The following is a 19,031-nucleotide window of genomic DNA, read 5'->3' as shown; positions in this document are numbered from 1 at the left end:
TTAATTTACATGACAGGAAGCAGGTCATAGACCAGAGGAAGGAGCTGAAACTCCGAAACTCTGTAGATCACATTTTATATGATTACAGGAAATCATTAAACTTCTCACAATTATCTTTTTTTGTTGTTGTTGTTGTTTTCATTCTGAGGTGGCCTTCCATAAATAACACTATTCTGATCATAGTGACTTTACTTAACACTACTTTTCTAGACCTCACATTTTAAACGCAGTGCATTAGAAATATTGGTATGCTGATGATATGGAGTGCTGTATTTCAGCAGTTATTGAAAATCACAGGAATACAACCCTTTCTACCGTTTACCACCGGAGAGCACCTTTTATAAACCCAGTGGCAATGAATGATACATTAAGTGTGCAGCAAGTGTGGCCAATATGGCTTAATTATTGAAAGTAAGAGTTCAGCTTAATTGTTGATGTATCAGGTGTCACCTTGAGGCATAAGACAGGGCAGGGCTTCGCAGGCTAAAGATGTCGCCGCTGGATGAGTGACGTGAGGGGGGCTTACTGCACACCAGAGACAGCTCAGCCTCCTTTATTTCCATCACTCGTTCGTACAGTTCAGCGGCCTTCTCAAAATCTCCCTCTACGTAGCTGAGAAAGTAAGAGAGTGGTTGCCATGTTGGTGCTACGAGATTGCTAGGGTGTTCTGGATGGTTGCTATGTAAAATTTTGTTATCTAGATATGGTTAATCACTTTTCCTCTATTATTTAAGATAATAATAATAATTCATTACATTTATATAGCGCTTATCTAGGCACTCAAAGCGCTTTACATAATCAGGGGGTATCTCCTCATCCACCACCAGTGTGCAGCATCCACCTGGATGATGCGACGGCAGCAGGGCCATATTAAGACAGTGTTGTGCCCCTGGGCTCTATACCTCAACCCCCCCCCACCCCCCCCCCACCCCCCATCAAACAAAATTAAGGTGATTTCTCAAATGTAATTTATTAACTTGTCCAACTACCGTATTTTTCGGAATATTAGTCACACCTAAGTATAAGTCGCATCAGTCCAAAAACACGTCATGATGAAGAGAAAACATTTATAAGTCGCATTTATGTAGAACCAAGAGAAAACATTACCGTCTGCAGCCACGAGAGGGAGCTCTAGGTTTTCAGTGTACTACAGGAGCACTGAGCAGCATACGGTAATGTTTTAACTTTGACTTCAATGGTAAACAGGGGTGTCAATCGCTTCTGTCATTGTCGTTCTGAGCTCATTCTTCAGTCGTTTAAAAATGGTATGGTCTTTCAAGAATTTCAAGTTAATAATAAGACAATTTACGAAAAATATTTTTAAAGCTTGTGTCATGTGGTGCCCCCCTAGTTGCTGTGAATGGTTGGTGCCCCTCCGGCTCTGGGTGGCAGCCATATTGCTCCAAAATACCCACCACACACCAGCTTACTGGTGGAGAAGAGACAGAGTGATGAAGCCAATCAGCAGATATGGGGATTGTTAGGAGGCCATGATGGTCAGAGGCCAATGGGTGAATTTAGCCAGGATGCCGAAGTCACACTTCTGCTCTTTTAGAAAGACATCCTTGGATTTTTAATGACCACAGAGAGTCTGGACCTCGGTTTAACATCTCATCCAAAGGAAGGTGCTTGTTGACAGTATCGTGTTCCAATCAGTACACTGGGGCACAAGGACCCACACAGACCACAGGGTGAGCACCCCCTTCTGGCCTCACTAGCACCTCTTTCAGCAGCAACCTAGTTTTCCCAGGAGGTTTCCCATCCAGGTACTGATAGTGTACATGGTGATAGTGACCAGGTGCTGTTAGGTGATAGTGACCAGGCTCAGCCCTGCTTAACTTCAGTGGGTAACCGGTCTTGGGCTGCAGGGTGATATGGCTGCCGGCCATACACTATACAATAGATACAATATTTACAAATTGTAATAAAATGTTTCCAAGGGGCAGCATGTATAATCAAAACAGCAGGGGGCCTAATACAGATCCTTGAGGCACTCCATATTTGACTGCTGTAAATATTTGTCTTTTTGCAAAGATTTCAGATGATGACAACATTTGTGAAGACTCCAAATGATGCAAACTTTGGATTAACAAAATTGTCTGATCTTTTCCTTACAGTGTAATATTAGCCTTGTATTGTAATCATTTTATGCTGTCATACAGTTCTGTGTGAATGGCCCTTAACACATTTGTTGAATGTGCTATGAATTTAATCAAAATCTTACAGCAGAGCTAATAAAATATGGCTAACCTGAGTACAGCCAGGTTTTTCAGAGTCTCTCCAAGATAAGGGTGCAGTCAGCCAAGACTGTACTCATACACCTTTAGAGTGTGCTCCTACAAAGGCAATGCATCACTGTGTTGCTTCTGCAACACAAACACACATCACATAAGTCACATCAATCAGTGGACTGGGAAGTTTTTCAACAAAGCAGGTGGGTGAATTCTGAGAAGTTTCTCACCAGTTGGCAATAGAGCACTGTGAGGTAAACCAAAGCAGTGGCCACACTGGGGTGTTTAAGCCCTATACTCTTCCCTCGGATTTCAAGAGCCAGTTCATAAATGAGGCACCAGCCAATAAAAAAGGTCCACAGATTAATAAATAATATAAAAAAGGCAAAAGCACACAAAAACAAACATTTCAGAATGAATGTATGCATAATCGTCACTTGACTGCTACATGTTCTGCAGAGCTGGTGAGTTGTAACCCTTTTCCTGTGGTTTCTCACCCTGCTTTTGTAAAGCATGACCAAGTGTTTGAGGGTAAGGGTGAGAAAGGGATGATCTGAGGCAAGTACTTGTTTGCGGATGTCAAGGGCACTTTCACACAGCTCCTCTGCACTCTCATACTCTTTCCTCTCACTGTGAAGCGCAGGTAGTTCAGAGACTGGGAAAAAGTTTGTATGATCCAGCCCAGCACACGCTGGCACATCTCCAGGGATCGGGTCAAGAACATCTTTGCAGCACTAGGTTATAAAAAGCAACATGTTAAAATGCATTATATAATTGCAAATGGAAAATGTGTATTAGTAATAAAAGTAATGATGTATAAGAATAGTAAATTACAAAGTAATTTAAGAAACATTTCAAGGTACCATACATTTTAGGTGCCCACTGAGTGTAAAACATGTATAAAGACATTTTAATTATTTTTAAGACAAGGGTTGAATCAAAATAATAAATTATTATATATGGTTGGTTTTAACAAAAAGCTGAATGAAAATGCTAATTCACTCTCTGACAGTTGGTAGTGTTTTTACTGAAAATCTGAAAAATATTGTTAATCCTAGTTACCCCTGTAAGCAAAGCAGTGCCGAGCTTATATTTTGGCATTTGCATGAATCATTTGACTGGCCTATTTCAATGGCAGAACGACTCATTTCTAATTGGACAGGTGCACTTTTAGAGTTTCATTCCCTAAACTGACGTGAGCATAAGTATTGGGACAACTGAACTTAAAGCAACTGTAAAAGTTTAAAAGCTAATATTTAGTTCCAAATCCCTTGCATGCAATCACAGCAGTGAGTCTGCCACCTATATACATCAACAGACTCTAGGTTTCATCCAATGAAATGCTTTCCCCAGTCTATAATATTTTTATTAATAATTTTCCATTTGTCTTGACTCCACAGCAGACAAGCAATTCTGTCATTACTTTTCCAATAATTATGGAGGGCACTGTATGTGTGTGTGTGTGTGTAATATATATATATTACACACACACACACACATACATATGTTTGTTTACATAGATGTATACTTGGGCTACACAATAAATCGTATGCGATATGTAATGCGCATCTTGTCAGTAATGCCAGTTCCGACAAGCTGTGCAAAACATGCGCAAAATATGATGGTAGTTTTGTGCAGCTTGTCAGTGAACAACGGCTCTGTGTAGTTTATGCTGCTCCATGTGAAAGCGTGCAGGTGATAGTGATTTAACGCTGGTTACAGAACTGGCTTTACTGACAAGATGCGCATTAAATATGATGTGATTTATCATGCAGCCCTAATGCATATATACTGTACATATATATATATATATATATATATATATATATATATATATATATTTAATATAGTATATATATATTTAATATAGTATATACCTTTTTTATTTATGTATGGTGCTTAACTCCATTGAATTTATTTTGCTGTTATGTACAGTATTATAGATAGAGTAATATTATACATTTTTTGGCGCTTATGAAAAAAAACTACGTGCATCACACCCAAAAACATGACTTTTAAAGTCTTAGCATGGCACGGTGACAGGTTTGGTATATATGACACCATCTCAAACTTTGAGGTCTGCAAGAGGAAATACAAACTTAAAGAAATGCAGAGCAGATCTGATCTATCGAGGTCACTGATTGTGAAGGATTTGCACCCAGATGTTAACAAACAAGAGCTGTGTGCACTATTTCACCCACATTTTCACCCAAATAACAGACCTGACTGAACTCGAGCAGTCATGTGGAAGAAGGCTTGCAAATACTGTAAAAAGCTTTGAGCGGCCAGGAAATATGTCCAAAATGCTTCAGTAAAAAATCATTAAAAAAACTACAATAATACTCAAAACGAATATGAAACTTTAATTTGTATCAAGTAAGGTTGCATTTAACTTGTATATCTATTAAAACTGTTGACTGTCAAACCATTGATGAAAACGTATTACACTAAAATATTTTACTGAACATTTCCCATGACTGCAAATCTGCATTGCACAATTCCAGGATGACTGGGGACCCTATGTCCTTTTGCAAATGTACTACTCTATATGAAAGGATGATTTAGGTTTGTGAGTAGCAGCATTTACTGTGAATTAAGACACTGAAAACAGCAGACCATGTGCTGCTCGTGTGAAAATTAACTAAATACTGCTTCACTCTGAAACATGCAGCAGTCAGAGTATCAGCGTTTCATCGATTCACCAACACCAATTTGAACTTGCCGAGTATAACATTTTCATGCAAAGATTTACACAATTCACAATTTTCTTCCCAGGTCAGAAAATACAGAAATACATGTTAATACAGAAAAATCACATCCGTTCAATATACTCAGTAAGATAGTCTTACTTCAGCTACTCACTGAAGAACCAAATGATTTTCTCTCTGTAGGATCCATGACATTTGTCCCCATCCAGGAACTCTTGGTTGACCGCTTCACATGCCTTGAAATGATACACAGAGAAATAACTGAAGTTAACTAAAATGAAACTGACAGCGAGATGTGAAAGTGAGATCTTCACTCAAAAAAATTTCACAGTACCATATTTAGCTTCATCTACAAAAACATTAAAGGACATAGCGGTTGTACTTTACGTGTACTTACATGAACTTATAGTGTACTTACAGTGTATTTATCTAAGAAAGTTCTGGTAATACAAGATAACTACATGGGGTAGGGTTAGGTTTAGGGGTAGGTTCAGGGTTAGTACCTAGTTATTACATAGTTATTGTAATTACTGTAATAAGTACATAGTATGTACATGGGGAACAGGACTGTAAAATAAAGTGCTACCGACATAGCTTCAAAGGTACAGCTACACAATCTGACTGGTACATACCTGACACAACAGGTACATGAGGAGAAATACAAATAAATAAGTTAAACTGTGTACTGTAGTGTTTTCTTTTATTTTAGTGATCCTCTTCTTCAAAGTGGACAGGTGACCTTTTTCATGATGTGCTTTTTCTGATCAGTGCTGAGTGAGTAGAGCAACCTTCAGACACACTCTGTATAGTGATACTGTGTCTTGACACAACACACACTGCTGTAAAAGTCCTCTCTAACATCCAGGAGGATCTTGATCTGACAGATTAAACATAAAAATGCTCAGACAAACATAATGTGTACTAACGAGAGACAGATTTGTTGGACTAACCAACCTTGTCACGATTTATTTTATATATATATATATATATATATATATATATATATATATATATATATATATATATATATATATATATATATATATATTATAAAATACATTATATATATTTTTATATTATATTATATAGCATTATTTTACATTTAATATGCATAAAGTATATTACATATAATTGTTTTAGGTAAATATTGTATAATAAATATTGTAACTGTTTCAGTTTAATTAAACCACGCCCATCTAATCCAACCGATAGCTTTGTCACTGGATAATATCACTTTTCATTTATATCGTGTGTATATTTATATACTTGCACTTATACCTTTTTCTTGTTTATCTTATTCTTGAAAAAAAAAAACATATCTATGGGTTCTGTGCTAGACTAACTGAGACTTGTCATGGCACTTGTATATTGTTGTTGTTCTCTTGTTGGTCCGATTGCTTCTATTGTTCTCATTTATAAGTCACTCTGGATGAAAGCATCTGCTAAATGATTAAGATATTGCAATTATTGTACAATAATAAAAAAAAGAAATAAATAAATTGGAGCAATAAATGAAATGATTCTGCTGTATCAGTACAGCAATCAAAGAAAAAGTTGCTCTCACACATTACACTCTCAAAACACACACAGAGACCTGTAAATACAAACAGGGAATATAAACAGGCATAAACCCACAAACACTACAAATGTACAATCCAGTCACTCACACATCTACTTATTGTGTAATGAGTCTTGACAGTAGTGAGATATAGAGCACATTGCATGTTGCAGCTGAACGGCAATGTCTCTCCAACTTCTGTTTGCAAGCAGTAAATACTGATACTCAAACTCACACTTATTTTTTAATTTTTTTATTAAATGCTAAAGTGGGCATTTCAACTTTATGATGCACACTCTGACACATGGATATTTATTTTAAGATCTGATTACATGCCATTTGAAACCAAATTGTCTGTGTGTGTGTGTGTGTGTGTGTGTGATATAGATATGATAAAGATATAAATACCCTTTCCTTGTAGAAAAAAGCAAAAAGTTTCTGCTGAAATTACAGAAATGTTAGCATTATGTAAAGAGTTAATGACAAAATGTAAAATAAATTACCAAGAACTCCCACGACCAAATGTAGGTGTTTAGTTTTGTCTTCACCAGCACAGATCATCAAACACACCACAGCCCAATGAGGAAGGTTATTTGAGGAAGTATTCCCTGTATTTGGTCAATGGAGTCAATGATTATGTTGTTACCGTGATGACATGCAGACAGCCTCTCTCGCCAGCGTGGGAACTCCTTGAGTATCTTTGAAGGTTCCATCGAGAGGCCAGAAATAGACCGGAAATGCTGGAGCAGCTACAAGGATGATTGGGAACGAGAATTTGTTTAGAGGAAAGTTCTAAGTATTGTTAACTATGCTTGAATTGTTTTTATAAAACCCTTACGTGACTTTTACGTGTCTTTTTAGTTTTAGTTATGAGAAAGCTATGCCGGTGTCTTCATCCACTTGGATGAGGAGAAGCACTTTAGTTTCACTAATCTGTCCATTCTGATAGAAAAAGAAATTAACTTCTGAGTGACAGAGAAGGGGTTGATTGCACAGAACAGGTTATTTCTCTCAAAAACAAGAGTCACATATTAGGTACTATAATAGTTACTATAGTACGCAATGGTAACGACACTTCTGAATGGAGACTGCAAGTGTTTCCATAGAACAAGCAGTGGCACTTACTGTAAACAGTATGAGGATTGGCCTAAACCAGATTTCTTACAGCAGAGCATTCTTCCCTTGTAGGTGCTTCATACCGGTAATTCTGTTCTTTGTTGACACATTGCATGATTTACTGGTAGTTACAATTTCTCATACCGGAAAATACTTTTTGTGTAAAAGGGCTTATGAATTATGGGGCAACAGTTCATCTAGAGTTCATGAAGTCTAGATCTAATGTATGTAATGCCGATGTTACAGCAACCAGGCCAGGTCACATCTCTAGTATAAGAGTGAAAACAGTCGAGATAAAAAGTTTACCAAGTGCTGTTTTATAGTTAAAAGATCACTGTAATAATTAACAACTGTAAGAACTTGTGAATCTATACAACTCTGTTCTTTCACAGGTTTGGGCTTTTTGCATAATAGTTGCATAACAAATTTTAAACCCTGGATTAAGGCAACTTTAAACTTATGGTTAAACCAGGGGTTTTCAAACTTGGGGCCAGTGACCCCAACGGTGCTGCAAGTGTCTAGGTGTTTTAGGGGGTCTAGGGTTTTCTAGGGTTCAAGGGTTTTGTGCATAAAATTTGAATGAGCAATTTTGTTTTTATTTTTATTATTATGTATTTTTAGGGTTGTTAAGATTATTTCACACTGGAATCCTATTGATTGTTAAAAAAGTTAATTAAAATTGTACTTATACAGTGGAGAACAACGTAATATTTAAAACATTTCAAGGTCACTGTTTAGACCTATTTGAAATAGTCTAAACAGAAAAAAAGGGCAGTTTTCCGGCATATTTCTTGAATTAACTGTATTCTGAAGCACATCTAAAAAACTTAAATTAGATATTTAAAAAAGAACTCTGATTACTATTAGAGAACGCTTACAGATACCTTCAAGTTATTGGTGTTAATCTGGCACCTGGGGCTAATTTGCTTTATTATATGACAAACCCTATTTTAATGCCATCATTCCTCTAATTTTCACTGAGATTGCAAGATGGTGGGATCACTAAGGTGACTGAAACCCTGTGACAGGAGGCTGTACATATGAAAGCCAAAAGGATGACCCTTTCAGACATTGCAAAATAAGTTGGTCATTCCAAATAAGTGATTTATAGACTATTGCAGCTTTGCAATTACATTAATTAATTCAAGTCCCCCAGAAAGGCTAAAAAAATTTTTCATAAGACAAATGCAAGAGAGGACAGGATAATGCGGAGATTGTCAATGGGTTCAACACTGCAGCTGGAATTGCTAGCCAGTTGAATGCTGAACAGGGTAAGGATCTGTTTAAGAGAAGTCTTACTGAAAAATGCCTTTGCAATGACCAAGCCTCTCATCAGCAGAAGGAATCAAAAATCTAGTGTTAGTTTTTGCTGTATTTGAATTGGCAGTCATTTGGGTGGCTCGCCAATGTACTGTATTTCTCTTATACATAAAATAAGCAAGTTTGACCAAAGTTCTTGTGGGACATTTATTGAAGGTTGTAGTGTAGCAGTTCTGTAGCAGCAATGTCAGCACATCTTCCTTCAAACAATCTTAACCCAACGTTCTGTCTGAGAGACCAGACCTTTATACCTCGAGACAAATATGTGACAAACAATACAATAACACCACATGGAGGGCAAATGATAGTGTAACCTCCTGATGACCTGATGGGACCTCTCCCATGGACAGTCTATGATACATTGACCTGATGCCGACCTAATGGGCTAATTATATAGGCAATTTGGGTCACACTTTTGTAAATAGAGTGTGAGTTTATCAGATGTGAGGCACAGTGACAATGTGAATGCATTTGAATTGAAGTAAACATAATCTTTCACTAAGCTCACCTCTGCTAAAGAGAATGTTGTGTGGAGAGATCCTAACTGGTCCAAAGTTCACTTTAGTGATGAGAGCAAGTTTCATTTATTTGGGTCAGATGGGAAACATTATTTTCAGCGTCAAACTAGGGAAAACCCAAGTGCGTAAAAAAGTCAGTGAAAGGTGGAGGAGGAAGTGTCATGGTTTGAAGGATGTTTTCTGCAGCAGGAGTTGGGCCTCTCATACTGCTACATCCCTTACAAAAAATGTTTATTCAAGTGTGCCATTAGTATACTTCTTTTATACTAAAGATAGGAAAATAGACTTTTAGTTAACTTTTTATGTAATTCTCAGAAATGTGCTTTATGTACTTCTCAGAAGTATACTTAAAATTACATTTAATATACTTCACTTATACTTACAAAAAGTCTAAATATATTTGAACTATACTTATATATGGTAGAGGGTGCTAGTACACATCTTTTGTACAGAATTTCCAAAAAACACAAGTGAAGAAGAAAAAGAAACAACAGATACTAACACATGTAATCTAAAATGATCATCTGACATGAAACAGCATCAAAACTTTAACGTTATGCAATAAAATGTTGACCGCTGAAGATGTACTAATTACAGTCAAGCTTTGGGGTGTTGATCGACTCCCTCTATGTTTTGATTAACATTCTGAATCCAGTTCATAGTCTGTTTTCAGCTCTTTGATCAAAATGTTATTTCTTTATTTTTTATGAAACTTACCCACACTGAAGTGATGCACCCACTGAGAAACCTGATGAAAGTGCTCTAGTTATTGGTGATTCTATTGTACGGAACGTGAATATACAGACACCAGCCACCATAATCAAATGTTTACTGGGAGCCAGAGCGCCTGACATCTTGGCAAATGTAAAAGTGCTGGCTAATGCTAAACATAAATACAGTAAGATTGTTATTCATGCCGGCGCTAATGATGTTCGACTTCCCCAGTCGTAGATCACTAAAAATAACATTAAAGAGGTGTGTGAACTTGCAAGAACGATGTCAGACACTGTAATATGCTCTGGTCCCTCCCTGCTTACCGTGGTGATGAGATGCATAGCAGATTGTCATCACTCAATGGCTGGATGTCTAAGTGGTGCCCACAGAATAAAATAGGTTTCATAAACAATTGGACAAGCTTTTGGGGCAGACCTAACCTGTTGAAAAGAGATGGTCTTCATCCCTCCTGGGGTGGCGCCACTCTTCTCTCTAGAAATATGGCAAATAGCCTTAGTGTTTATACTTGACTAACTGGGGCACAGGTCAGGAAGCAGACAGACTGGCTAAACCGACCGTCTGCTAGCTGCCTCACGTCACAGAGGTCAGCTAATTCTCAGCACATAGTGATTCTTTCACCTAGATATCACACTATAGAGACTGTGTCTGTTCCCCGAACTAGAAAATACAAAAAACGTCCAAACCAAATTAAGATAAACAATTTAATTGAGGTTAAACAAATAAAAAACAGATGCAATATTGATAAACAAATGATAAAGCTTGGCTTATTGAATGTCAGATCCCTTTCTACTAAAACACTTTTTGTAAATAATATGATCACTGATCATAATCTAGATGTGCTCTGTTTGACAGAAACCTGGCTAAAACCTGATTATTACATTATTTTAAATGAGTCCACCCCCCAAGATTACTGTTATAAACATGAGCCCCATCTAAAAGGCAAAGGAGGAGGTGTTGCTTCAATTTATAACAACATTTTCAGGATTTCTCAGAGGGCAGGCTTCAAATATAACTCATCTGAAGTAATGGTGCTTCATATAACATTATACAGAGAAACAAATGTTAATGATAAATCCCCTGTAATGTTTGTACTGGCTACTGTATACAGGCCACCAGGGCACCATACAGATTTTATTAAAGAGTTTAGTGATTTTACATCTGATTTAGTTCTGGCTGCAGATAAAGTTTTAATAGTTGGTGATTTTAATATCCATGTTGATAATGAAAAAGATGCATTGGGATCAGCATTTATAGACATTCTGAACTCTATTGGGGTTAGACAACACATTGCAGGACCTACTCATTGTCGAAATCAAACTCTAGATTTAATACTGTCACATGGAATTGATGTTGATAGTGTTAAAATTATGCATCCAAGTGATGATATCTCAGATCATTATTTAGTTTTGTGCAAACTTCATATATCCAAAATTGTAAATTCTACTTCTTGTTACAAGTATGGTAGAACCATCACTTCTACCACAAAAGACTGCTTTTTAAGTTATCTTCCTGATTTATCCAAATTCCTTAGCATAATCCAAAACCTCAGAACAACTTGATGATGTAACAGAAACTATAGACTCTCTCTTTTCTAGCACTTTAAATACAGTTGCTCCTTTAGGCCTAAGGAAGGTTAAGGAAAACTGTTTGACGCCATGGTATAATGAGTATACTCGCACCCTAAAGAGAGCAGCCCGAAAAATGGAGCGCAGCTGGAGGAAAAAAAAACTAGAGGTATTTCGTATTGCTTGGCGGGAAAGTAACCTATCCTACAGAAAAGCATTAAAAACTGCTATATTCAATTACTTTTCTTCTCTTTTAGAAGAAAACAAACATAACCCCAGGTATTTATTCATTACAGTGGCTAAATTAACGAAAAATAAAGCCTCAACAAGTGTTGACATTTCCCAACACCACAGCAGAAATGACTTTATGAACTACTTTGATTCTAAAATCGACACTATTAGAGACAAAATTGCAACCATTCAGCCGTCAGCTACAGTATCGCATCAGACAGTGCACTATAGACCCCTTGAGGAACAGTTCCATTCATTCTCTACTATAGGAGAGGAATAATTGTAATTCCTCATTGTCATTAGGATATGCACCCAAAACTTTCAAACTGGCTGTTATTAAGCCTCTCATTAAAAAAAAACACAACTTGACCCCAAAGAACTGGTTAATTATAGACAAATCTTGAATCTCCCTTTTCTGTCAAGTTACTAGAAAAGGTGGTATCCTCACAATTATATTCCTTCTTAGAGACAAATGGTATATGTGAGGATTTCCAGTCAGGATTTAGAACATATCATAGTACTGAGACTGCTCTCCTTAGAGTTACAAATGATCTGCTTTTATCATCCGATCGTGGGTGTATCTCTCTATTAGTTTTATTGAATCTTAGTGCTGCGTTTGACACAATTGATCACAACATTCTTTTGCATAGACTTGAACACTTTGTTGGCATCAGTGGAAGTGCATTAGCATGGTTTAATCATACTTATATGACCGCCATCAGTTCGTAGCAGTGAATGAAGATGTATCATATCGATCACACGTGCAGTATGGAGTACCTCAAGGCTCAGTACTAGGGCCGCTACTCTACACGCTTTATATGTTACCCTTGGGAGATATCATCAGGAAACATGGTGTTAGCTTTCACTGTTATGCTGATGATACTCAGCTCTATATTTCTTCGTGGCCTGGTGAAACACACCAATTTGAAAAACTAATGGAATACATAGTCGATATAAAAAAAAACTGGATGATGAGTAATTTCTTACTGCTAAATTCTGAAAAAACAGAGGTGTTAATTATAGGACCTAAAAACTCTGCTTGTATTAACCTAGAATACTGTCTAAGACTTAATGGCTGCTCTGTCAATTCTACGTCATCAGTAAGGAACCTAGGTGTGCTATTTGATCGCAATATTTCCTTAGAAAGCAACGTTTCTAGCATTTGTAAAACTGCATTTTTCCATCTCAAAAATATATCTACGGCCTATGCTCTCAATGTCAAATGCAGAAATGCTAATACATGCATTTATGACCCCAACGTTGGATTATTGTAATGCTTTATTGGGTGGTTGTTCTGCACGCTTAGTAAACAAACTACAGCTAGTCCAAAATGCAGCAGCAAGAGTTCTTACTAGAACCAGGAAGTATGACCATATTAGCCCGGTCCTGTCAACACTGCACTGACTCCCTATCAAACATCATATACATTTTAAAATATTGCTTATTACTTATAAAGCCCTGAATGGTTTCGCACCTCAGTCTTTGAATGAGCTCCTTTTACATTATAATCCTCTACGTCCGCTACGTTCTCAAAACTCAGGCAAATTGATAATACCTAGAATATCAAAATCAACTGCGGGCGGCAGATCCTTTTCCTATTTGGTGCCTAACCTCTGGAATAACCTACCTAACATTTTTCAGGAGGCAGACACACTCTTGCAGTTTAAATCTAGATTAAAGACCCATCTCTTTAACCTGGCTTACACATAACATACTAATATGCTTTTAATATCCAAATCCGTTAACGGATTTTTAGGCTGCATTAATTAGGTAAACTGGAACCGGAAACACTTCCCATAACACCCTTTGTACTTGCTACATCATTAGAAGGATGGCATCTACGCTAATATTTGTCTGTTTCTCTCTTATTCCGAGGTCACCGTAGCCACCAGATCCAGATCAGACCGACCGTCTGCTAGCTGCCTCACGTCACAGAGGTCAGCTAATTCTCAGCACATACTGGGTAACTGCAGTCACCTGGATCCAGTACGTATCCAGACCAGATGGTGGATCAGCACTTAGAAAGGACCTCTACTGCCCTGAAAGACAGCGGAGACCAGGACAACTAGAGCTCCAGATATAGATCCCCTGTAAATACCTTATCCCAGAGGACCACCAGGACAAGACCACAGGAAACAGATTATTCTTCTGCACAATCTGACTTTGCTGCAGCCTGGAATTAAACTACTGGTTTCGTCTGGTCAGAGGAGAACTGGCCCCCCAACTGAGCCTGGTTTCTCCCAAGGTTTTCTTCTCCATTCTGTCACTGATGGAGTTTCGGTTCCTTGCCGCTGTCACCTCTGGCTTGCTTAGTTGGGGTCACTTAATCTACAGCGATATCGTTGACTTGATTGCAAATAAATGCACAGACACTGTTTAACTGAACAGAGATGACATCACTGAATTCAGTGATGAACTGCCTTTAACTATCATTTTGCATTATTGACACACTGTTTTCCTAATGAATGTTGTTCAGTTGCTTTGACGCAATGTATTTTGTATAAAGCGCTATATAAATAAAGGTGACTTGACTTGACTTGACTGATCTAAACCCAACTGAAAATCTCTGGAAAATCTTTGAAAACAAAGTTATGGTTGAGAAACCCACTACAGTTACTGAACTATGGAAGAAACTGGAAGAAAAGTGGACAGAGATCACACCAGCGCAGTGTGAGAAAATAGTGATGTCCAGCAGCCGCAGATGTGCTGAAGTCATTCCAAGCAAGGGCCTCTAGATTTCCTAATAATTTCTGACACTTGTAACCCTCCAAAATCTTAGATATAATCTTTTTTTTTTGTGCTACAGTGGTAACGGTTCTCTCAAAAATTTTGTTTTCACAAAATAAAGGTTTCTGTTGAAATGACATGGCTATTTTGTCTGACATGTACAGTGGAATACCTGCAGCTAATATTCTTTAAAATTTTGAGAAATGAAGATCAAGAATATTTTAGAGAAATTCAAGTATTTGTGGATTGTTCTAAAATGTTTATCTCTACTGTACATCTAAGGTTCCTCTAAAAGTGAATAAAACTATTTATAAAAACAAAAACAAAAAAAGCAGGATTTAACATATTATCTTTTAACAATTTTGCTTTGGCTTCCATACATTAACAATATAAAAGCCAATTATTTAACATATACATATACATATACTGTTCAAAAGTTTATGTAAAATAAATATATATAAAAAATATATATATTAAATATATATATTATATTAAAAATATATATATATTAAGGCTTAAGACAAACAGAAATGGCAACATTTTCACAGACAGACCAGTCTGTACTGTATATACAGCATGCATAAGAACGTCAAAACGTGGTTTACAAATGTAGAGTGTCAATCTTTAAACTCAACTACCCAAGACAAAATATAAATAGCACAACATAAGATAACCCAGGATTATAGTCATATTTGGGTTAAATATGACAATGGTTTATCAATTTCCAGTGTACAAAGCCCTATACAGTGCAGGCTGCATGTTATAAAGTGCTAGTTATAACTAAATTAAAACTGGTCTCTGTCTCTGTTCTTTACACAGTTTAAGAAGCTAAATAGAGTGAAATGAGTGTGTGTATCTGTGTCTGACCTTCACTGTGAGGCGCTTAATGATGATCACTGGATCTGTGCTGGTAGAGAGAGGATGTCCCCTGAACTGATACAGAATGAGGATGTTGGGAGAGTGTTTCTGCAGTAACTTTCCTGCAGAGAACTAACTTATCATTTACTCTGTGAAAATTGACCTACATAATTATTGTGTGATGATACCTAATATTTAGATTTAAGTTGAAACAACCATTTAGCAAGCAAAAGTGATTTGCCCGATCATTGTGCACCAGATACCAGCAGCGGATGGGATGGGTGGAGGGGCGGTAAGTCAGTCAACATACTGTAAAAAGAAACAATGAATTTACATTGAAGCATTGAATGTACACATATCCTGCCATTCATATAGGTTACAGTTAATTCAATATTTGGTTACTCTGATAATAATAATTTTAGCTATCAATATGTGTGTAGTACTTTCACAGTTATCGTCTAATCTGGAAGCAGTGCCACAAGCCTGCTGGAACGCCTCAATCTGCTCCTGCTCATCACGAAGGTCCCACAGCACATCACCAGAGTCTTCCTCTTCTCTCTCCTCCACCACTCCACTGTCTTCTAACTCCAATCCCAACAACTCGTGAAGAAAGAGAGAGAAAATCTTGTAGAAATGTCTCTTTCTGTTTAACATCATGCATCTCTTTACGATGTTCTGCTTTCAGAACCTGAAATAGGTAACCACATTCTGACAAAGCTCATATTTTTACACAAAAGCTCAGGTTACTTTTAGTGTTAGGAATGTTTTTTTTTGTTGTTGTTGTTGTTTCTGTTTTTTTACTCCAGTGGCTGGGTCAGTTTTACCAACAGTAGAATCAATAGTTACCCACTTCTGTATTTTTCTGCTCCAAACTGCACTATCAACAGTCATTTTCACTTGCCTGTCCACTGAGGCTGCTCCTACTTTATTTCCATGTAGACATAAAAACATATTTAATTTCACTGTTAATCTATTCCATATATTATTTTTGCTGTAATTATTTTCAAACATTAAGAAAATATGTTGGCTGACAATGATAAGCGACCCTGCTTGCATTGTTAGTTTAACCCAGCATGTGTGCTGCCCAGTATAAAGCTCTTGACAGCAGGGTTATTTTTAACCCAGTCATATCTCGGTTGCATGATCTAAGAACACTATGCACAAACTAAAAGCATGCTATTAACACTAACACCCACATGTGTGTCACAGTGTGCACCTGATGATTCTTTCAAGTTGATTGAAGATAAGAGCAGCGCCACCCTCTACAGACCCTGCATGATCCACTACCTGCAGAAAATAAGAAGCAACGAATTATTCATCAAAAATAAAGAGTCAATGTGACCTACACACTTCACAGTATCTTTTTTATGTTTAGAAATTCCTTTTTTGACATTTGTTTTTACTAATTTAGTTAAAAAAAATTATGGTTTCCTCAGTCTGAGTGGTTCAAAGCCTGGTAACTTTTTTAGATATTCAATAATAATTTAATTAAAAGAAATCTTTAAAATGACCGCATACAGTCAAGATGCGATGCTTTTTCTAAAAGTGTAAGAGGGTTAAATATTGCCACCACAAAATGGTGCAATCAAGTCAAAGTCTAATATATATGAAACCTCACAGTACTATATATGATTCTTAGAAGAAACATAAAAGAAGAATTACTAAAAGAAAGTATGGTAACACTTTAGTATAGGATCCAATTCACACTAAGTAGTTGCTTATTAGCATGTCTATTATTAACATATTGGCTGTTTATTAGTGCTTATATAATACATATAATGCATGACGTCCATAATCCTACCCAATCCCCTTAACTTAACAACTACCTTAAAAACTATTAATAAGCAGCAAATAAGGAGTTAATTGATGCAAAAGTCATAGTTAATGGTTAGTTAATAGTGAGAATTGGACCCTAAAATAAAATGAGACTGAAATTATTCTTTAGAGAAGCTTCAGAAAAACCTATGAAACCCTTTTTTAAGGAACTTCATAAAAACTTTTAGAAGTTTAAGTAGAATTTTTAAACCCATGTTAATCATTTGAAATTACTTTAAGTTCGGCACTCTTGTCAGCTTTGTTAACTCTCTCCAGCAAGTCTCTAGTGGATGTACTGAGGGTAGAAGCTTTTCTGTCACCAGTTCACAAATGGAGCAAGAGAGGCCGAGAGTCTGGGGTTTTCACAAACGCTACTTCCACATCTTCTACAACACAATTAAAACACATTCATGTGATTCATAGCAATGACAAGTAAGATACAAAGATAAAGTATCACCTGGACACTGAAGAATTGAGAAGCAGCATACACACAGAGCTCCTCCCGATCTCCTGCCTGCGTTCAGCAGCATAAAGAGTGGCTTTCTCCTCAGGAAATGACACATTCAGGTAGAAATGACCCAAATCCTCATAAAACCTCTGCAGCCCTTAAAGAAATAGTCTAAAAGAGAGAGACAAATGGATGAAAAGTGCTAAAATGTGAGAATGGATGCATTTAAGATGTGTTATCTAAGCATGTGTACCTGTATAAAGGTCTGCAGCTCCGCTCTGGTCTCCTGTGTGTATGTGAGGTAACAGCGGACTGTGTTACTCCACACAGCCATATAAATAAATAATTACTCCACAGAGAACAATTAAATAAATACTAAACAAATAACAGATGCATACATCAACCAAAAAACTAAAAGATGAACAACAATTTAAATAATAAATAGAACAACAAAAATGTAAGTAAACAAATTATCAAAAAGATATAAAGATACACAGACACTTTTAAAATGATATGCACCGAACTGGACCAGATTTAAAAATAGATAGTTCTTATATCTATCTAGCTGTCTTTAAAAGATTTACTTCCTCTTTCAAATAAAGTTGAGGCAATGTGAGAAATGTATCTGCCACATTCTTACTGATGATAGTGGTGCGTTGTCATCTGAATCCGAGTCTGCTGGATCATAAATCTGAATGCCTTGAGCCTGCAGCTGTTGAAGTTTTGACTTCAGATCTTGTTTTGCCCCACAGCAAATCCTGAATTTCCTTTTCTTTAGTCTCCCGGAATATCTGCCGGGTGATTTAGGACAGAAATACATGAGGTAAAGAATGCAGTGACAAGCAAACTGAAACTAGAACAGCTGGAGGCTAAAGAGATAAGACAGTCTAAAAACAAAAGGAGGCAGACAGGGGTCTTGGGAAGATTTAGGATTGTGCAAGGTAATGATTTTTAATAAGTCAGTTGTTAAAGTTACTGTGAGAGACAGAGATAAAATAGAGAATAAGTTTTTCACCTTAAACTGCTGTTTGGCCATGCCTCTGAATGCTTAAAGGTAGCAGCTCACTCCATGGCTTGATACTTTGCCTCCAGGGCACTTTCCTTCTCTCTAAGAATCTTCTGGTAAGTCTTCTGAAGAGCCTGACAACCAGAGAAACACAGAAGGTAGCTTGAGAGAAATGCTGGGAAAATGAACATTAAT

At 36.9% G+C, this 19,031-nt stretch overlaps 1 pseudogene; it reads right to left on the bottom strand.

Moving 5' to 3' along the window:
• Nucleotides 1-62: 62 nt before the first annotated feature.
• On the bottom strand, nt 63-18,708 carry LOC113065904 (nephrocystin-3-like; annotated as a pseudogene).
• Nucleotides 18,709-19,031: the final 323 nt, after the last annotated feature.

This window comes from Carassius auratus, chromosome 49, assembly GCF_003368295.1.
Source record: "Carassius auratus strain Wakin chromosome 49, ASM336829v1, whole genome shotgun sequence".
NCBI classification, from domain to species: domain Eukaryota; kingdom Metazoa; phylum Chordata; class Actinopteri; order Cypriniformes; family Cyprinidae; genus Carassius; species Carassius auratus.
The sequence above is the reverse complement of the archived record's forward strand: the minus strand, read 5'-3'. Positions and strand labels throughout refer to the sequence as shown.